The sequence below is a fragment of the Mauremys reevesii genome, linkage group 7 (genome assembly GCF_016161935.1).
Source record: "Mauremys reevesii isolate NIE-2019 linkage group 7, ASM1616193v1, whole genome shotgun sequence".
NCBI classification, from domain to species: domain Eukaryota; kingdom Metazoa; phylum Chordata; order Testudines; family Geoemydidae; genus Mauremys; species Mauremys reevesii.
This window is the reverse complement of record NC_052629.1, coordinates 26,098,013-26,120,689: the sequence shown is the minus strand read 5'-3', so window position 1 is coordinate 26,120,689 and position 22,677 is coordinate 26,098,013. Positions and strand designations below refer to the sequence as shown.

Sequence of the window (22,677 nt, the reverse complement as noted above, 5' to 3'; positions counted from 1 at the left end):
AAGTATGCATACCAACAGGAAGAGTCTAATCAATTGAGATGAGCTATCATCAGCAGGAGAAAACAAACTTTTGAAGTGATCATTAAGATGACCCATAGAAGGTGTGAGGAGAACTTAACATAGGGAAATAGATTCAATTAGTGTAATGACCCAACCATTCCCAGTCTCTGTTTAGGCCTGGGTTAATTGTGTCTAATTTGCATATAATTCAAGTTCAGCAGTCTCTCTTTGGAGTCTGTTTTTGAAGTTTTTTTGTTGCAAAATTGCCACCTTCAAGTCTGTCACTGAGTGGTTAGAAAGGTTGAAGTGTTCTCCCACTGGTTTTTGAATGTTATGATTCCTGATGTCAGATTTGTGTCCATTTATTCTTTTGCGTAGAGACTGTCCGGTTTGGCCAATGTACATGGCAGAGGGGCATTGCTGCCACATGGAGCAGATCTTCAGCTGGAGTGAAATGTCATAGCTCCATTGATTTCAGTGTAGCTGGCAGTTTATATCAGTCATGGCTCTTCCACCATATGTATTTTTTATTTATACAAAAAGTACTTCAATAATCCCTAGCATAACAAACTAATTAAAAAAAATCAGTAAGAAAAAATATTCACTTTCAGGCTTGTATGTAATTATTATAAACAATCAAGAAACTAATTTTAATTCAGGAGGCAGGTACTACTTTATTTTAAAATTGGAATCGTCTGACAAGTAATAGCATTTCCTCTAGTAAGGAATTAATTAATAAATTAATTACATACAATGGGAGTCTCAAAAAATACATCAGTCAATCAAACAAACAAACCCATAAACTAAAACAAACAAACAAACAAAAAACCTACTTTAAAAAAGGATGCATGTGATTAATCTGGCTTCATTTGCCATGTAAATTATCAGAAGAGTCATTGCTATATTGACTCCTGACAAATAGCCAAAAATCATAATTAAAGAGTTTGAAGAGATCATCATAAGCACAGAACTGTAGACTAAGAGAAGTAATGAAATAGACAGATAGGAATGGGTAAACAAGAAGCAAAATTAGAGATGGAAGATATTCAGTCAGCGCTCCTTGGAATGGACTGTCTCCATTGATTGCAATTATATACTGTGAAAGTCTGTACCCTTATAGGACTATGATAAATCTTGTACAAAGTACAACTTGCGAGGTATCATTTGAAAACTCATAATTCGCAGATCATTATTGTACTGGTAAAATATATGTGGTAACATTCTCTGTCAAGTTATAAGATTCTACTGTATGATTTTACAAAAAGCAGCCACAAACCAGTTCCTCAAAGACAAAAGGCTAGCCTCAGCTAGGTATCAACAAAGTCAAATGGACTATCACCTGGTTAAGTGACCATTTTTTGGCAGGAAAAAGGATATGGGTGAAGATTTACATTTTGACAAGGAAACAGCTGGAGCTTCCCTTGCACACAGACTTTCTGTCTCCTAAACCTCAGCTGGAGCTCAAAGAAGAGGAAAAATGAAGAAGGAAGACTAAAGACTGCAAATCATCTTTCCCTTCATCTCTACTCATGGCATTGACAACACTTGAAGGAAAAAGGAAGCATCATTGGACCAGAGAGGGATCCTAGCTGAAAGGAATTCTGCCAGTAAGACTGCTATAACATGGTGAGAGAGACCTTTTGCTTTGAACTCACTTAGCTTGCTAAGTTAGGTATTAGTTGTGTTTTATTTTTATTTTCTTATAATCAATTCTTACTTTTATGCCTCATTACTTGTAGTCACCTAAAATCTATCTTTCTATAGTTAATAATTTTGTTTTACTGTTTTATCTAAATCAGTATGCTTGGATTGAAGTGTTTGGGAAACTCCACTTGACATAACAGGATTTGTGCATATAATTTTCTATTAATAAATGATGGACTTTATATGATCTTGCTTTGTCCAGGAGAGAGCTGGGCAGTACAAGACGTACATTTCTGGGGGTAAGCCTGGGACTAGGAATTTGCTGGTGTTGTTCTGCAGTGTAATTCATGAGTGGCTGGTTATAGCATTCATATGGTACAACCGGGAGTGACTTACATGCTGGAGGCTATGTGAGAGCAGACGAGGAGTTGTAGCTCTCATAGAAAAGTGGTGTAAAGAGCACCCCAGGTTGGAAAACTGAGGGGACACAGCTGTTCATCAATCCAGACTGTACTCTGTATAATGTCACATATACTGTACATATGATATTTTTTACCCTGCCGGTGTACTGTATTGTAGTTTGGGAGAGCTAGTTCCTGCCCATAATAAAGTTGTATGGAATCTTTTTAACGTAGTTTAAATGCAACAGTCACCTGACTGCTCCTGGGGGAATGGATTGCTAAAGGGATTGATAACTGGAGAGCATTGTTAGGTCTTTGGTTCAAAATGGTACTGTCAAGAAGAGATTGTTGTCTCATCCCAGTTCTAAAACCTGAATCCTGCAAATAATTATGCGGTCAACATTGATTTCAATAGGACTATTCATGTTGTAAAGTTACTTACATGTGTAAGTGGTTGCAGGATTGGGGCCTAAGCTGGAAAGTGCACGTTAGAAAATCTACTTTTACAATTTGAGACTAATTGATACATCTACAGGCAGTTTCAACAGAGAGGCTAAGGAGCAAGGGCCAGATTTTCAAAGTATTTAGGTGTGCAAAGATGCAGATAGACACCTAGGGTGGGATTCATAATGGTACTTAGGTGCCTGACTCCCACTGAAAGCAATGGGCGTTAGGATCCTAAATACCTTTGTGAATCGCAGACCAGAAGGATTTTCAAAAACTGTTGTGAAATCAATGGGAGTAAATATCTAGGTACTTTTGAAAATCCCACTCAGTGCCTATCTGCATTTTTAGGCACTAAAATACCTTTAAAAATCTGGCCTCAGATGATGGATCTATCCTTGCATTCCTAGAAAGGGGGATTCCTGGAAGTGGCCTCTGTAGGTCAGGTGTGAAGTAAATTGGTTGGATAGTAGTGGGAGAAGACTTGCCCTTCTGTGTGGAGAGAGGATGCCAGTCAGCATCTGGCATGAAGAGTACTGCGTTTTCCAAGTAAATACATAGAACAAATTCCACACCACATGAACACAACCCTCCCAAACTCAATTGATCATGAACTTGGAAATACAGCAGAGAACTCCCTCCATTTAATTTTATTGGGCTATCTCCTGGGTGGCAGGCTGTGACTTTTCCTGAGCTTTACTGGATATTTAAATGTACTGGTAATTGAGCTTATTTCCTGCTCATGAGCTTTACTACGTAAAGCTCTATAGTAAGTCTTTATTGAAGTAGAGCTAAATGTTTTGCAGCTTGTATAATCCCTGTGCATTTGGATATGAAAAGTTTGTTGATAATTTCAAATCCATTACTTATTGTCACAAGTAACTGTATTAAGAGAGCACATTAGACCTCTTTGTGGCTTTTAAGCTTTACTGTATTGCATAATAAAAGCGGCAGTGGCAGCAGAAGTAATGTTACAAAAAATGATGTGGCAAAATGGCAAATATACTTAATCTGAGCATTTATCTGAGATTAGCTTGTGTTCATTTCTGACTGAAATAGTACATATTTCATTTTGATCACTTTTCACAGATTGCATGCTAAAGCATATCAAATCACCAGAGATCAACCAAACAGGTAGAAGATATTGAATTGTTTTTAATAACACTTCTTAAAGGAACACTTTTTTTAAACTTATTATAATGCTATATATTTGTTTCTATATGTTAACTCCTACACAAATTGTGAAAGTTTGGGCTAGATTCACAAAGAACTTAAGCATTGTGACGCCTAACCATTAGGCACCCAGAAAAATCACTGGAATTCACAAACCCTGGCTTAGGTGCCCAGGCTACCTGTGGGTATGTCTACTCTGCAGTTAAATGTCTGTGGCTGACTCGTGTCAGCTGATTTAGGCTTGGGCTTTGGGGCTATAAAACTGCCATGTAGATACTTGGGCCTGGGAAGGAGCTGAGGCTCTAGGATTCTCCCGCACCATGGCATCCCAGAGCTTGGACTCCAGCCCAAGCCCGAATACCTACACTGAAATTTTACAGCCCCATAATCCAAGCCCCAAGAGCCTGAGTCACCTGACATGGGCCAGCCATGGGTGTTTAATCGCCTATATAATACATGGGGAGAGATAGGTGCCTAACAAAAGCACCTTCTATTTCTGGGATTTAGGCACCAGGCTGCAGGGAAGTGCCTATCTCCTCCTTGGAGTCACACCTAGGCATCCTTTCCTGGAGTCAGGTGTCTAAGCTGTTTCTCGCAAGAAAATGCAGGGAGGGTGGGATGAGGAGGAGACTTCCTTTATAATCTTTAGCCCAGTGGTTAGGGAACTCAGCCAGGATGCGGAAGTTCAATTTGAAGTTCAGTTTGTCCCTTTGCTTGATGTGGAGAAGGAATTTGAACAAAGGCCCATCACTCTCCAGGTGAGTGCCTGATTCACTGGACTAGACAGTCATTCTCACTCTCTCTCAGCCCAATGCATATTTAATTATTTATACAAAGTGGAATAGCTTCAACAGGAGATTGAGATAGATCCACATCAGAATATCCTATTGCCCAGTGGCTAGGGCCAGTTCTGACATTTTTTAAATGACTTTTCACTCCAAAATTTCCTTTAATTTTATGTATTAAAATTATTTTTAAAAAATTAAAATTGAAATGAAAGATTTCATTTCAACAACATTGAAATATTTTGTTTCACCTGAAATGAAATGTTCATTTTCAAAGTTTTGATTAGCCAAAAATGTCAAAAAAGTTCATTACTGTTCCAATTCACACTGGTCTATTTTATGTATATAGGTTCACTGGCCTAAATAAAAATCTGTTTTTCGCTCAGCTCTAATTGTGAAGCAAGAATTAGCGTGTACTGGATGGATGGCTGTAGAATATGTCAATCTATTGCAGTGTTCAACATTCACAGGTCTTCCAAATAAATTAAATAATTGCAGGATGGAACAATAGAGAAGAAAATGTGCTAAAAGAATACCAATAAGCAATTTATCCCCATACTTTCAGTTTTGGAATCACTCAGCCATTTTTATAGCTGAATGAACAACGGAATGAACTTAGTATTGTATTTATCATATCGCTAAACTCTGTTATCAACATGATGGGTACGGAGGCTTACAGTGAGGACTCAAGGAAGTAAATTTAAGGTACCTAAAACTTTAATAAAAGAAAACTAAAATAAACATGAGTTACAGCTTCCCCAAATCCAAAGTACAAAACCAAAATGTAGAACTTCTATGCTAATTAGCCTATTGTAGAATCTGACCTTTCTTTTACAGCAGAAATAAACCCCAGGATAATTCTTTCAGATTCTTTTATAGAGTAGAGTAGAAATACACACTTGAACTCAGTCATTTTTTACTGCTGAAACTGTGACTTTTAAAATAGCCAAAGCTTTGAGCCAGCTGTTATCACTAGGTTAATGGTAACGATTGTCAGGGAATGGCTAATCGCTTAACAGCCGCACATGATATCTGGTGTAAGCAAGGCAAGAGGGTGAGATTATGTGTGTGAGTGTTACTGCTTTCTCCTTTTCAGGTAAGATAGTATCTATCTTCACAATGAAAGAGCAAAATACATGTTGTTTTGTTTCATTGTAGGCTCTGGTCTGTTGTCTCCCATTGAGTTGTAACACCAGTGCAGGGCTTGAGTATCAAATAAGCACATTGCTTTAGAAAGAAGGGGGGGAAGCAATTTTGTTGTATTTAGGAAAGGTCTGAAAGAAAAGAATGCTGTGCTGACTTAGAAAAAAGAAAGGGAGAGAAGAGAACTAGTGCTGTTTTTACTCTGTTTACACCACATAGGGTTTTTTTTTCTGCACAAATAGCCTGAAGGCTTTCCAGAGCAGATGAAGACTACATGCTGAAACTAGGATATTCCAATGGCTTTGGAGAGCCATGTTCTTAGGGATTCCTAATTTTAAAAAAAAAAGAAACTTTGGGGAGCAGCAAGAAATGCAATTCTCTGTCACGAAAGATCTACTAGTATTTCAAAGAAACAAGGAAAGGGAAACAACCACCATCTTTGCTAAGATCCCGATCCTTCAAAAATTTAGTTACATGCTTAATATTACACATTGTGGGTAGTCCAACTGTCTTCAACAGGACTGCTCAGTGTGTAAAGTTAAGTACCTGTGAGAATCTCTGAAGGATCTTGGTGATAGGCTGTGATCTTACAATGAGCGAGATGAGATGTAGGCAGATGACTTCATCTCTGTAGAGCTCATTGAGGACTTGGGGCTAAAATGTTAGACCACTTTGTTGACTGTTTTTGAGACTTTGTCCTGGAAACTTGTGATATGTATGTGCCCACTGATTGTTCTGCCAGTGGCAGATTGAGCCTTTATGAAGGTTGTGGAACTCCCTCTATGAGCTTCAACAATGTCATAAAAACAGCTCTTTTTTTAAAAGTGCTTTTTAAATTGTATCTTTGTTGGCCCCTGTGTATGAATTGCTTTCTTATGAACTGCACTTTTTGACCTTTTAGTGTTTTATTCCTTAAGTTGTGCGTTTTATTACTGTTATCACATTTAGCTGTGCAACACAGAAAGAAGTGGGTTTTCCAAATTACTATCTCTCATGCATGTTTTCATGAAATGAAGTCACCCTTGTTCTATTCTAAAATTGATACATTTGTGATCCTGGTAAACTATAAGGAACTTACTTTAGCTTAACAAAAGACCAAATACATTCTTTGAGATGCAATTTAAACATGAACAGCTAGTATCGCCTTTATATATTTTTCCAATGCACACCATAATACGGAGGCCTTTCAGATGCATTACAGAGTAATGCTGCTATTGTACTGGGGAAATAGACCTCAAACTAATGTGCCATTTGTTTGTACATTTAAGTTACAAAAAGTTCCCTTTCCTCAAAGGTTGCCTGAAGAGAAATCACAATGTGATTTCCCTTTTCCTATAAATAAAATGGTGTACCTCTTGACAGCCTTCATGTATCTAGATGTAAATTATTTTTTTCAAATATACAATTTATCAGGGAGTTAGTCTGAACCTTTCAGAATGATGTTTTGTTACTCTCTAAAATTGCAAAGTATAAATGATATTGCCTTCAGCATTTTATTTATATTTTAGCTTTTTTAGATGTGCTCTCCAAAGCCCTTCCTACATTTTTAATGTCAGTTCCACTGACTAATTTAAAATGATGCTTTCCTTTGACTGGAAATTGTTGATAAATTCTATTGCTGTGATAAATTCCATCTTAGTTTCCTGGCTTTGGTCCATCTGGTGTCAACTGGCTGCTTTGTTCTCGGTTTCCCTCCGAGCGGCCATACTTTTTAAAGACTATAGGAGTTGCTGTGCTAAAAAAGTTCTCTTTAGTCATGTTAATTTTTGATAATGTTGAAAAGCTTTAAAGAGCTGTTCCGAGTTTTGCGCCATCATTTACTAAAACTGTTAAAAGGGTCCCAGAAGAGTGGCCTATATTAGGTAGGAGTCATAAGACTGGGATTTCAGAGGCTGTAGTATTTACTAGGTCACATGATAAACAACAGCGGTCAATGAATTTTGCTCTGTGGAAAAACTAACAAAAATAAGCTAATGCACAGAAAAATGTTTCAGTAACTAGTAAAAAAAAAAAAAAAAATCAGGCGTCCTATGAATTGGCTTGATTTTCATTTGTTTTTGTCACTGCCTAAAAATTCAAAAACACATTCACAGAATATTTTCTCAGTAGAGATCCATTATGTAATGGAATCTGAGATCAAGTTATTTTTGTAGATTGACAGAAGCAGGATGAGCATTATGCCCAGCCAGGGCTGCCTTGAAGCCAGACAATAATAGGGTGCTTTCTGGGGGCATTGCCTCAAGGAGCAGAAAGCACCAGCCATAGGGGCTTGGGTAAAACCATGTTCCCAAGGTGGAGCAAAATGCATACAAAGTGCAAATGCCCATGAAGACATATAAACATAACAGGTTTTGACAGAGAGCATTATCTTCCAGGGGTCATATTTAGTGTAGCATAATTTCTTTAATGAACTTAACCAAGCAAATTAGATGGCAAAGAATATGTACAAGAGTAAGTATGATATAGTCTAAAACAGTGAAAATCAGTAAAAATCTAATAATAATCTCAGAGTAAGAAAGAGGACCAGGGGTTGACCCCCACACAGAGCTCTTTGCAGGATCAGTCCCTGTTCATACAAATCCTCCATGCTACCATAAGCTTTTCAGAGTTGTTGTGGGGTTTGTTGTGTTTTGAATGGATGGAGTCTCTTTCAGTAAGATCTATTGACTGTTTTTATCATAAATGAACAACTAGTGGGTAGCCGTCTTTAATGGCTCACTTAGAGCTATTTTTGTAAATGAATGAAAAGCAATATAATGGCTCTGGATTTCTTTCTTGGTTTTTAATCTGTCCCCTTACGTGATTTGTTTTGGCTAGGAACCCTTGCTTCGTGTTTATATCCTGCTAGACAGAGTTTCTTTTAGAAATATTGAGCAACTTAATAGATGGCAACAGCTTCTGGGCGTGTCGCTACCTACAATAAGATTTTAACCACCGCCGCAGGGCTGGCGTTAGATTGGTTGGGGCCTAGGGCAGAAAGTTTGGAGCCCCTCCTCCCCTATCTCCCTGGCTGGGCCCTGGAGTAGTTATAGCGAGGTGGGAGAGCTCAGGAAGAAAAAGGTTAAGAACCCCTAGTCAAGAGGAATATTACATGAATCAAGGAGAGAACAAAGAGATCTGCAGAGGTGTGTAGGAAGCTGCTTTGGGATATTTTATGTGACCAGAAGTACTATTGTTTGACTTTTTAAGAAGCTGGACTATCTAGTTTTCATTTCTTGAGCTTTGGTTTGTTTTCTCTAGGCACTGTTTCTCCCGATATTACTAATCCCTGCACTAAGCAGTGATGAACTAACAGTACTTGTATTGCCATAGCAGTCCCAGTTTTTGCACTCACTTGAAATTCTGGGAGAGTGACTACTATACTATCTTAAATTAAAGGTATGTGTATCCACCATGGGCTGACAGTACCTAGCAAGTACCCACCAGGCTAAGGACAATGGAGAATACTTAGCTTTCACAACAGGTATGCTAAAGAGGTTGCTAAATAGGGGAAACCATTTTGACCAAGGTTCTCTGTAGTGGGCTGTGAAGGACAGAGTAGAAATTCCTCAAGCAGGAAAAAGTGACAGAGGTGACAAAGCAGTTTTTAAAAGGATTCTCCTGGGGAAGACTTGTGGCATTACTGGAAATTTTGGACAGGAGAGGGGAAGAGGGTGGGCTGGCCAAGATCTGAGAAGGGGCGTTGGTGAGAGAAGACTCTGTGTTCCATAACAGCAGACATGTACTGCAGCAACAAGACCTGGGTGGTTCCAGATAACTCTTCTGAGCAGACCAAAGAATGCTCTGGAATAGTGAGAAACTGAGGCAGAGAAATACATGTTGAGTTTATTATTTTGTGTTGATCTTTATTTCGCATGCCATTAAGTAAAAATCAATGGTTTTAGAATCAGTGTCTGAGGGTTTGATGTTTTACATCTACCATGTGCCACCTACCATGTAAACTGTGGACCCAGAACATCTCTCGGAGTTCTGGGAGAGGATGTGTTTCAGCAATGGGGAGGGTGTCTGAGGGGTCACTGGGTAGCTGGACCATATGGTTGCAACTCTCAGGAGGGGGTGATAGAGGTTCTTCACCCCAAGAGTGTACCTATGGACCCAAGACAACGAGAGAGTGCCTGGGCTCTTTTCAGATTCCATTGGGTTAAAAAGACTGGGGATTCAGTGACTGGGTCCCCTCATGGTCACTCATCAGAGTGTTAGGAGGAGGTGCTCAACTACAAATGTGACACAGGCCTACCATTTAAAAAAAAAAATGCAGAGGATGGAAGTTCCTTTTCACAAAGAATTTTGAGATTTCAAAATTTGGCTTTTTTTCAAATTGAGAAAAAAACAAAGCAAATACATTTGAAGTTCTCAAAACAAAAGGGTTTTGAGAACCCCCCGTCCAAACAAACCACCCAACCCCAAACTCTTGTTTTGGATCCATTGAAATGTTTGTTTCAACAATCAAAATGTTTCATTTCAATTTTGGCTTTATTCTGTATTTTATTATAACATAATATTACATTATACAAAAATAGGTAACTAAAAGCTATTTCAAAATAAAAAATAGAAACGTTTTGTTCTGAAAATGAAACAGGATGTACTTTTCCAGTTTTCTTTCAAAATAAAATTCCTGCAGTATTGATGCATTTCGATTTTGATAGAACCATATGTTTTGATGGAATATGGTTCTTTCAAAGCTTCTCTGCCCAGCTGTACACATATACAGTGTTTTGTATCTGCATTGTTTTGCCTCTCTGGTTTTGCATACTGCTTTGTGCATGTAGATCCCTATCCTGTAAAGTCCATGAAGCTCTGTGGCCTTTGTTGAGCAGTTTGTTAGATCAGAGCCTTAAACTATAAAATCTTTGTGTCCGTTACTGTGCCTTCCTCTATATTCTACAGGATCAAGCAAAGTGTTGGTGCTTAACCTGGTATACAATCTGTAATTTATGGTGGAACAGAACATTTCAGACAAAGTGAAATGACCTTAATCTTGAGGTCAAACTTCCACAAGGGCTTTCTTATGCTAACTGTGGCCCCAGTCTGGTAAAGACATGCTTAACTTGACTTCAGTAATGCTGCTATTAAATGCTTGCATAGGTCTTTTGAATGACTGGTGCCTATTGTTGTGTGTTATGATGGATTTAATTAGCTGAAATAGTTTGACGTACATCTTGACTTACTGACAGGAGAATTTTATAGAACATAGTAAAAAGCAATATAAGAAAATTCTGTTCTTACCATACCCTTACTGTAAACCTGTATCTGTAATGGTATAGCAAAGTTTGCTAAATTGTGCATTAAACTGTGGTTTAGATTTACTTCCTTTTAATGATCTAGTCCTGTGTAGGGAATACTTTTTATTGTACGCTTAAAACAATTAATCTTTAGAATTTTGTTGTTGTTGCTAAAGTCTGCCTTGCTTTCAGTTGTCACTTGGGTTTTGTTTATCTGCCAGTACTGTACATGGGTCTTCTCTGACTATGGGAATTCTTGTGTTCCCTCTCTTTATTTTTAAATGTTAAGATAATTTTTATTCTATATTTGTCCTTTTTTTTTGTTTGTTTCATTTTAGTCTCTTTTTATAGGATTTGTGCTTTTTGCTTAACTGCCAGCACCTGTACTGCACACTGCTGATTAGAAGTTCTTCAGAGCTGCTGGTTTCTCAGACTAGCCTGCTTTGATTGAATCCTGGCTGTGGGAGCATTGACTGTTTGCTTTTATCTTCTGGAATGTTGCCAGCTGAAAGGATTCTGTCTCTTTGCTGTCAAACATGGACTGCTATGACTTCAGTATGATCTATCCAAAGAACTAGAGTCTGCTGCAACAGAAGCAGGAGAGCTTGTGATTGCTGGGGAAAAGATGTTGTAACTCTGTTTCTTAAAACTAATCCTGCTATTAATTCATTCCTGTTCATGGACTGAAGTATTTGGGAGTTCATTGACCTTGGATCTTTTAAAGAGTTTTATTGTAGTTTGTTCCTGCTGTCGTGGTACTGAAGAAACATACACCAGCAGGAATTTAGAATTAAAAAGATGGTAACTTGGAAAGTGGGGGTTATGTTTAGTAAAATTACTTGAATTTTAGTCTCAAAAAATTAAATCCACAACCAAAATGTTCAAACCTGGGTGCCTGATTTCCTGTTTAGGAATAGATATGAGTGAATTGCTGAATGCTACCACAAAGAGCTGCATCTCTTAGCTGGCTGTTCTGTGTTCTGGGTGTGTAGTGAAGAAAACATGGCACTTACACTTTCAGATTCTCTTATTCTGGGGTCAGCCAAGGGATCTGTCCATCCCCTGGAATAATTTTAAACAGCCCTGTGCTCAGCTCACATAGGTTCTGATCCCAGTGTTGGGAGTGTAAGATGAGAAACTGAGTCACAAGTCCACCCAATTTAGGCTTAATCAGTTTTCACAATTATTTATACATTTTCAGACAGAATTATTGTCACTAATGTCTGGCATAAATATATGTTGAAAACAATAAAACAGGTAAGATGGAACAGGTAAGGGCCCAAATTAGCAAGCTCCAGGGTACTGAGAAGACCTCCTCTATTTCACGGTGGTTGTTTCAGCCTCTGGTCTGGCCCCTTAGTCTCATTCTTTCGGTTTCTGGTCTGATGTTTTTCTGATTTGGGCCTTGTTCACTTGTTTTGTTTTGTGCCTTCCTTTCCATATGACATATTCATTAGCTTTCTTTCCATCAGCATTAAGCATTGTGCCTTATGTAACATGTAACACATACAATACACTTGCAGACGCTTCAATTTCCCCAGCTTTTTCTAGTTACGCTATTTTGACGTCATTATCTTCATGTCATATTACTCTTGTTTTCCCCAGTATAGGGACTTTTAGCACTTTTATGTATCAAATTCAGTCATGAAAAACACGTCACAGACCGTGAAATCTGGTCTCCCCCAGTGAAATCTGGTCTTTTGTGTTCTTTTACACTATACAGATTTCATTGGGAGGCCAGCGTTTCTCAAATTGAGGGTCCTCACCCAAAAAGGTGTTGCAGGGGGGTCGCAAGGTTATTTTAGGGGTGTCATGGTATTGCCTCCCTTACTTCTGCACTGCCTTCAGAGCTGGGCAGCTGGAGAGTGGCGACTATTGGCCACGCGCTCAGCTCTGAAGGCAGGCTGCGCCAGCAGCAGTGCAGAAGTAAGGGTGGCAATACAGTACCATGCCACCCTTACTTCTGCGCTGCCGTTGGCGGTGGTTCTGCCTTCAGAGTTGGGCTCCTAGCCAGCATCCACTGCTCTCCAGCTACCAGCTCTGAAGGCAGCGACGCTGCCAGCAGCAGTGCAGAAGAAAGGGTAGCAGCAGGGCCGATGCAAGGATGTTTCGTGCCCTAGGCGAAACTTCCACCTTGCACCCTCCCACCCCCCGCCCTGAGGTGCCCCCACCCCATGGCAGCTCCCCCCTCCTCCCTGAGGCACCCCCCTTGTGGCATCTTCCACACTCCCCACCCTCCGGCACCCCCCCCAGCTCACCCCTGCTCTGCACGCACGAACACCCTGAGCACGCTGTCGCTGCTTCACTTCTCCTGCCTCCCAGGCTTGCGGCGCCTAAGCTGATTGGCGCCGCAAGCCTGGGTGGCGAGAGAAGTGAATCAGCTCACCCCTGCCCTGCCTCCTCCCCGAGCACGCCATGGCTGCTTCACTTCTCCCACCTCCCAGGCTTGCGGCGCCAATCAGCTTAGGCGCTGCAAGCCTGGGAGGCGGGAGAAGTGAAGCGGCCACGGCGTGCTTGGGGAGGAGGCGGGGCAGGGGTGAGATGGGGCGGGGCATTCCCCTGCTGCCGCCCCCTCCCTTACTTGCTGCAGGCAGCCCTCCCCGCGCTCCCCTGCCCCAGCTCCCTCCGCCTAAATGCCGGCGGCGACCGGGGCCACCAAAGATCCGGCCGCCGCGGTCACTGGCGAAGAAAATGGTGCCCCCCCCAAATCCTAGTGCCCTAGGCGACCACCTAGGTCACCTAAATGGTTGCACCGGCCCTGGGTAGCAGTACCATAACACCACAGACACACTCTCACTCTCACTCTCTCTAACCTTGTTATCCCCCACAATTCCTTTTTGGGTCAGGACCCCTACAAATACAACACTGAAATTTCAGGTTTAAATAGCTGAAATTATGAAACTTCTGATTTTTAAAATCCTATGACCATGAAATTGACCAAAATGGACCCTGAATTTAATAGGGCCCTATTAATTAACTTCCTTTTATTTAAATCTTCCATGCAATAACACAATGTCACCATTGTCCTCTCAGCAATAAGCAAAGCATCTAAACAAGTCTATGTAACACAAAAATCAGCAAGTCAACATTCATCATGCCAGGCACAACCTAGGCCAAGGCCTTATCTCATCCAAACTCATTCACTATTCATAAATATAAATTATTAAAGTATAATTAACAAAATTATTGTTTTTTTTTATTCAGCAATTCCTCATATTTATATTTCAATATCAGAATTCAGTATATATGTATAAGGCTGCGAGTTTGTCATGGAAGTCAAGGATTCCATGACTGCATGACTTCTGCAGCGGTCAGTGGTCCTGATGTCCCGCTGCTGTCCGTCCTCCCCTCCCTAGAACTGGCGGGGGGTCCTGGGACACACACACTATTCATCCCCCCCGTCCCTAGCACCATTGAGGGTCCCAAGCTGCGTGCAGTTACTTCGCCCCACCTCCCCAGCACCGGCAGGGGTTCCGGGCTGCGACCCCCTAGCACTCAAGATTTATTCAGGGGTATGTAGTACAAGTCATGGACAGGGCACAGGCTGTGAATTTTTGATTTCTGCCCGTGACCTGTCCATGACTTTTACTAAAAATACCCAGACATGGGTTTTCAGGGAACTTTTTACTCGAAGTCCCACCTTTTGTAAACCAATAAAAGGCCTCGTCAGTAATTTTGCTCATCACATTTTGACGTGTGCTTTTATCTTAGTTCAGAGTATTTAATTGTATTCAGTTGTTCCCCAGCACTGCCACTGGGCATGTGCAGGCAGATGGACCCTACTGACTTCAGTTAATCATTATAATCTTTAAAATTTCTCCTTACCTGTTGTAGGAATAGGATCAAACTTTGAATTTTTCATTTTTCGTTTTACTACTATAAAAATTACCTTGCTTATATCCCTTTTTAATAATTGCACTCTTGTGACACTGCAGTTATTTTTGGAATATTTTAAACCCACCCTCCTTTTATTTACTATACATCCACTTAATAGTGGAAAAACAAATGGAGCAAGGAGGAAACAACAAATAGCATAAGCATTGTTAGTTTAACTGATGAAATTATAGACGTGGGGAATCACAAGTGTCTCCCTTTGTTTTGATAATGAACTCAGATCATGGTTTAATATGAATAAAATTTGACAGTGGAGGGCAGCTACATTTAGGTACTTTGTGATTCACTGAATGTGGAAAGACCGCATGGTGAGTTATAGCAATGCTTTAAGCAAGACTACATTCTGTTCTGTTTCACTGTGTTTACTCATGGTGGAAAGGTAAGAGTTATTGATTTAATTTCAAATCTATTATGGTGTCTTCTAGTTACAGCATTTTTTTTTGTTTTGTTTTTTGTTTTGTTAACCTCTCAGTAGTGGATCTCTTGGTGGTTTTGATCTTTTGGCTCCATTAATGCTGACTACTTTTTTCTCTGAGTTTTCTTTCTTCACTATTTATGAGCTTAGGTTGATTTTTTTTTTTCAGCATCTGTCTCTTACCACCTGGTCCACTGATCCTTGGCCAGCGCAGCTGTTAATAGATTGCATGAATATTTGGGGTTCAATTCTTGCTGATAGACAATTTTTCACTTATTCAAGCTCAGCTTCCATCCTGTCTGGAAACTGCAATTACTCCAATTCTTAAACACCCCATTTATTCTCTTAATGATCCTTTCATTTTTTCCCCACTGGTTAAGAAGGCAATAACAATGCCAGGTCTTGGACACTAGCTATAATAATCAGATGTCTATGATAGGAAATACAGAAATAAAATATTATTTTAAATCATTGCATTATGCTGAGGTCATTCTCTTGTGAGTTAGATCTTGTCCACATGGTGCCGTAGTCCACTGCACCAGTGTGTTGTGCACTAACTGGCCCATGTGAACTCTGTTGACATGCACTAGACATTCCTAATGTCATCCCTTTTAGTGCCTGACTCCATCAAGGCCATAACCAGGGCACAATGAGTGGGCAGCCACTCAGGGCCCAAAACCCCAGGGGTAGAAAAATGATGAAAACCCCACCAGTATGGGGCACAAATATGCTTGCTTGCCTCAGGTGCTAGAATGCCTAGTTATGGCTCTGGACTCTGTCCTTGTCAAAATGGCACAATGTAATTTTATGTTTGTCTCTCAGTGATTCAATATGACAAATACTTGGTAGAACCTTGGAATTACGACCACCTCAGGAATGGAGGTTGTCTGTAACTCTGAAATGTTCATAACTGAAGAAAACGTTATGGTGGCTTTTTTTTTAAATTAGAACTGAACATTGACTTAATACAGCTTTGAAACTTACTATGCAGAAGAAAAATGCTACTTTTAACTATTTTAATTTAAATGAAACGAGCACAGAAACTGTTTCCTTACCTTGTCAAATCTTTTTTTTTAAACTTTCCCTTTTTTTCTTTTACTATACAGTACTGCTTTTTTTTTTGAGGGGGGAAGGGGGGGTGTCTCTCTGCTGCCTGATTGCATACTTCTGATTCCAAAAGAGCTGTGTGGTTGACTGGTACATTTGTAACTCTGGTGTTTCCATCTATTTTTTCAACAGAAAATACGGTTTCCACAAAATCAAAATTTTCCACCGGGAAATGTTTTTACTTTTTTTCCAAAACTCTTCAATATCCCGTTGGGGGAAATTTGAAATAAAATATTTACATTGGGGAAGGTTTGACATAAACTGAAATATTTCAATCTGTTGAACTGAACCAATATGTTTTTCTTAGAATTAGTTTGGCACTAAATTGCATCAGTCTATGGTGCTGCAGAGCTTCATAGGATTTGTTGCTTGGGGGCCTCATGCCCAATTCTCTTCTATGGGCTCAGCTCCCTGGCCAGGGAGCTGTCTCCCATAATGCACTGTAATTTCTCTTCTGTCTGAGCTGCATGGTATACATCATGGGAAATTTAGTCTGGCCAGAGATCTCATCCCCTAGGGAAGAGTGGGGCATGGGATATTTGAGCTACAACTTCCATGAGGCACCATAGACAGATGCAGTTTTATGTTGAACTGACTTGAACTGAGCCAAGCCCTTTGTTTCAGCAATCCAAAATATTTCCGAACTGACATTTTTCTGACCTTTTTTCATTCTATAAAATTTGACGTTTCAAATTTGTTCGGATTCAGGACAAAAAAAAAGTTGAAATATCCCATGGGACAGAAATTCAAATTTTAACTAAGATCTACCTTTCATGTCTTTCCTTGTCATTTGAGTACATATAATATGGAGACATTTAGATAGAAATTTGGGCTAACTTGGAATATATATTTTGTAAAAGTCACTCCTTAGAACACAGTCAGGCTTTAAAGGGGAGATTTTTCAAAAGCACATGGACACTCAAAGTTACAAATGTTACCTTATTCCCATGTGTGCCTTTGGATATATTCTCCAAAAGGAATAAATCTAGAGTTGGTAGAATCTTTTTGAACAAAACTTTTTTTTTTTGACAAAAAAGGTTTTGATGAGAATGCAAATTCTCATTTTTTCTTGTTTCAATTAAAAAAACTGAAAACAAAGAAACTTTACTGTAAATGTTTCATTTTCCAGTTTAAAACATTGATGGTTTTTCAAAATCCAAACAATTTTACTGAAATTTAATTAAAAATTGGCTCAATTTAATGAAATTCTGCATATTAGTTTTGTTTTTTCATTGAAAAACAATAATTAGCCTTTTTGGTCTGATCATACAACAACTTGATTCATTTAGAACTGGGGTGTCTTTTAAAAGACTAGTTCATCTGTTAGTCCAGAAGAACAAAAGATTGTTTTCATGTACTCAGTCTTTCATTCCAGACTGTCCTTGAGTCTTCCCGGTGGATGTTGAAGTTCCACTTAAAGCACCGCTCGTTTGCATTTATACACTTCCACTGGCAACACCATATTCACTTTTATGATTTTCTGTGTCACACAAGCACAGACAACACAAGTTTGTTTTTAAATATTTTTTTTTGGTCAATTTGTTGTTCCTGATGATCCTGTCAAGAGACTTAATGTTAAGCTTGTGGTTTCTGAGGTTTTCAATTATGGATGTTTTCAAATCATCTTATGTTATGCTATACAAAGCACACAGGATCTCTTATCGAGGAGAAGGCAAATACGCCATATTTATTGAAAATACAACAGTTAGCATATGCATTTCAGTCTCTCTCTCTCATACACACACATTCCTGCCAGTTGATGTTTATAGTTACCAGTCTGTTGTAGCTCAAGTCAATCTAATGGCCAGTTAGATTGAGCATGAGTGAGGAGCTAGGCTCTGTTGGTCGCAATCTGATGCTCCGAGGCTTTGCAGGACTGAACCCAGAATTCCATGGCAAAACACCTCAGCTTTATAGTTGTAAATTCTCATTTGAGTCCATGCATTTTGCAATGTCATCCTGTAATCATTAGTCCTTAAGTGGTGTTAATCTTGGGGTTTTCTGCTGTTATCATTTGATGGTTATTGTTGGGCTTCCCATCGTTATCTCCTATTTGTTGTCTTGCCTTCGGGGGTGCCTGCCTCACCTCTGAGGTCATCAATGCTGCTAACATGTTTAGCATCAGATACAATGGATGTTTTCTGATTGTCTCCTGGTCTTTCCAAGTCTCTTGCTTTTTCTTGATCATCTGGACATTTGTGATGGCTTTCACACCTTATCTTTTCCTGATGCATGCATTCCTCATGCACACAAACAATCTCTTATAGAAACCTTCAAAGGTATACAGATAGCAGTATTTTATATTTAGCAGAATACATTGTAAATCAAGCCTTGCAAAATCTTATAACTAAAACAATTCATACTGGAGCTTCAGGCCCTCAACGTTCCTCTAATCTCCTTAACATAGACACAATACAAGATCCTGTCTCTTACTTTCTAAACCTTAAAACAAAGAAATGTATATTTAACTAGAGTGCCTAATCTGTAATACATATAGGAAACCATAGTAGACATTATAACTTATCCTAAAACAAAAGGGTGACCATAATCAGTCATAAGGATTGTTCTGGTCTGTCATTCCTTTCTGCTATTCAAAAAGGGTGGCTGGCAGGATGAAATCTAATCATACATTAACTCTCATAGTACAATTATAAAATCCTGCTCCTACAGTTACATATGACAGTCAAATTATTTTTAACAGGGTCATCCATTTAAAAGACCACAAAGTGGTATGTGAAGTTTCCCATTGATTTCTAGTAGGTTTATGGGGACCCTTCTTGTTCCTAGCAGGATATAATAGGAACAAAACATTGCATCTAGAAATAGATGCAAAACATACCTACCTAAGGAAGGATTTTCAAAAGCACCTAGTGGATCTTGGGTTTGTAAATCACTTAAGCACTTTTGAAAGTCACAGTTCTAGTGCACGTGGAAATGTATAAGGAATAAAATATAATTATAGCATCTTCCATATAAACTATATCCCAAAATAATTTTCCAGGCAAAATGATACATCAGTGAAATTAATTCCAACATTTTCTTGCTGTTTTGAGGCATATGCAAAGGATGGAAGAAAGAGGTTTTCCTGTGAGATTTGTAAACAATGGAGAGTCAGTGATGTGGAGAAATAGGGTGATGTTAATTTGTCTGTGTATGCATGAGGAAATAAGCAGCACCAGGCGAGGCTCTTGCTTAGGTTTCATGTGCATTAGGTAGAGTGGAGTCTTGTTTTCCAAGGGAACGCTTATAGTTACTGTGTCCCCTGCCTAAACCTCTGCCTATGCTAACAAGCTGTCCTGTGTACAACCTACAGAGGACTTGGGAAAGAAGTTTTGAGTGTGGGTAGCTCTAAACCTGTTTACTGGCTTTTATGATGAATAGAGAGAAGCATATCTATCTCATTTCTTTTGGAGAAGAAGGATTTAGATGTTCTTTTGTGCTTGGAAGGAGGGTGTGACAGCTCTAGCCCTGTTGGACAGAAATAAATTTAATGTCAAATCTCCTATTTTTGGAGACTTTCAGATCTACCTCCTTGAAAGGAATCAGCTTATCTTTCCTCACAAAGGCTGCCGGAGAAGGGAGTGAGTCTCTGAATCCCTGTATGGTTTGGTTTGCCTCAAGGATCTCCAAGGATGCCAGGAGAGAGAGTGAGAAGTAGACTCTTGACAGTGGTTCTTTTATAGAAATAAGCCATTTAACAATGCTCTTGCGCTCTTTGACTTTCTTAAATAGGAAAGCAATGTCAGGATGAATGAATGTAGGCTATTGTCTGTAGTAATCCTGTCTCTTTTACATGCTCCATCCTTGAAGGAGTGCTCACTTTGGTATTGGACCCTGACACTATCTGTCTAGTCCTCTGGTGAGGGTCATCTGCACTGAGGCTTTTTCTGACCGCTTCTTCAGTCTGAAATAAAAACTCTGGAGGAGACCAGAGATCATGCCAGAGAAGGAACTTAGAAAATTTAAGGTTTTATGCTACAGGTGGGACAAACGTTCTCCTACTCCCATCTATATGAGAATAGTCATTTTCATGGGCATTATAAACAAGAAACGTCAACCTTGATCTTAGCAAGAGCAGAGCAACAAATGGAATGTGAGATGCAAGGCAAGATTCATCTGCAGCTTCAGCCCCCAAAATTCAGCAGGCAGACACACCAAGAAGCCTCAGAACAAGATGAGAACTTCAAATATCTCTACTGTGGGCCTAGTAAAGGAAGGATTTGCATAAACTTTCAACAGTTGTCCTACCTTTGAATTGCAAGCAAAGCCTGCTTCATTATAGTTAGTTTCCTTTCCTTATGACATCATTAACTTCCTTCTAAATCCCTCCCTCATTTGTTGATGTATTACACACAAATTGTCAAATAGCTCTTGGGTAACTTTTTTTTAATAAACATAAACCCTGATTATCAGAAACCTGATTATCAAAGTTTTGGATAATTTGAAATTCAGATACTTCCCCTGAATCAAAAATCATATTGGGATTAAATTTAATTTCTAACTCTAGTTATCTGAATTCTTTAGAATGTTCCCCAACACATACAGTTAATCAGGATAATCAGTATACTAGATAGACACATCCTCGTTTTATTCAGTTCAGGAAATATTTTAATAATAAATATTGTAGAATTGTAAATCAATTGGATCCTACTGGAAGGGTTCTAAATATTCTTATTTTCTTCCTTTAGCATTTACTCTTTATGATCAATAGAAAGGATTTACCTTTCCCCCAAATTAGGTACTACTCACTGCTATGTAAAAGTGGTAAAATCAACTCCACAGACTTGGGACAACAGATACTAATTTTTTTTACCAGGTTTTAAGAAGACTGACACATGGGTTTAAGGAGGAGTTCCTCTTTAAAACTGATGCCACAGTATAGTTCCAGTTAAATATGTGCCAGCTGGCACACATTGTTCAGTTTGGTTTTGTTGAATGACAGTTGATTTCACCATTTATTTGGATTTTATGTACACTTAAACAATGAAGAGAAACATAATAGCAAATTGTAGTATGTCTTAAGCTACAGAGCATATAGTAAGTAATACATTTTCAATAAAAATCAGGACTGAAAATATAAATGCAAAAAAATCTATTCTTGTATTGCTTACCCTTTACTGTGATATATTATGTTCAACCAGAGCAAGTTATCTTCTGTTGTTGACATCAGAAACAAATCAAACATATTGTTGTATAGTAAGTCTCTTCACAAAGTGACTTTTATTCTAAGCATCTTCCTCTTCTTTCTACACTTATTAGCAATTTTTTTTATTACTTACAACCTTTTTGACCTACTCTAACTACTATCTCAAGAAATTCAATTTGAACCAACTTCAGCTGCACTGAAATTCAGTGCAATTCTTGTGGCAAAACATATCCTAGCCAGAACAAATAGTATAAAAATTACTTATGACATTCTCCAATTCCTATTACAGTCAATGAGAGACTTTCCTTTTAGTGCAATAGATACTGGATCTATCCAATAGCATGCCATTAAAAGGGATTTTGCTTCGACAGAGCAATAGTACAATACTTTGGACAAGGGGAGAGCTGCCTGAATCAAAATAGAAATCACCCAATCAAAATTGGTCCATACTTTTGTGATGTGCTCTCAGCTTGAAAAACTTCTGTCAATCACACTCAAGAACATGAAGGAGCATGGCCCCAAGCACATTTCAACACCTTTCTGACTCGTGTGGGTGCAGCAGGCTCCAAACTCATGTCATTGTCCTTAACTCTGTACTGGGAAGGGCATTTTCCTTTCTTAAAAAATCCTAAGCATCCTCGCCCCCTGTATTTTCCTGCTTGTATCATTATGGATGTTAACCTGGCTCAGCCCACTTGAGCACCTCCTTCTTCTGGTGTTACTCTTGTTAGAACTTTTCTTCCTTCCTAGTTAACCTTCCTTTTGGGAACATTGACCTGCATTGGCATTGTGGCTTATTTTGATTAGGACGTTGTGGTTGGGTTTTTTTTTTTTTTTTAAATATATATAATAAAATATAAAAGCTGAACTGCAACACAACCAGTTTTAAGATGAAATAAGGGTCTACACATACCATTTTAGTAAAATTTAGTGTTTTATCTGATGCAAATCTGTGTATAAAAGGCCTACCAAAAACAGGTTTTGTGTCTTGTGTTTCATGTAAAGACATGACACCTGTTACTGGCACCTATGTTCAGTGACTTTGGTACCTAGCGAAAGGCTACAACATTGAGAAGTATATGATCTCTCTCATCTTTTCCAAACAAATGTGCAAATATTTGGGAGTTCCAAAGAGCCTCATCGATTAATAGGGGTTTCAAGGCCCACTCACCTGAGTTCAGTACTGTCTACTACCACCACCAGTGAGGAGTACTTTAATCACAAACAACTGGTTAATAAGTGTCTTCTGCCCTCCTCCCTCAAAATAGCACCCCCTACACACACACTTCCCAGCTCTTCAGTG

General features: G+C 39.0%; 1 long non-coding RNA gene across 3 annotated transcripts in view; it reads left to right on the top strand.

The window, feature by feature from the left end:
- The first annotated feature begins 1,475 nt into the window (after positions 1 to 1,475).
- Positions 1,476 to 22,677, top strand: part of LOC120369485 — a 139,842-nt gene continuing 118,640 nt past the window's right edge. For 2 of the 3 annotated variants that reach the window (XR_005583180.1, XR_005583179.1), the window contains exon 1: positions 5,494 to 5,543. This is a non-coding gene — a long non-coding RNA (uncharacterized LOC120369485). Of the gene's footprint in view, positions 1,627 to 5,493; positions 5,544 to 22,677 lie in introns of those variants that run through there. The other variant, XR_005583181.1, reaches the window with a different exon arrangement.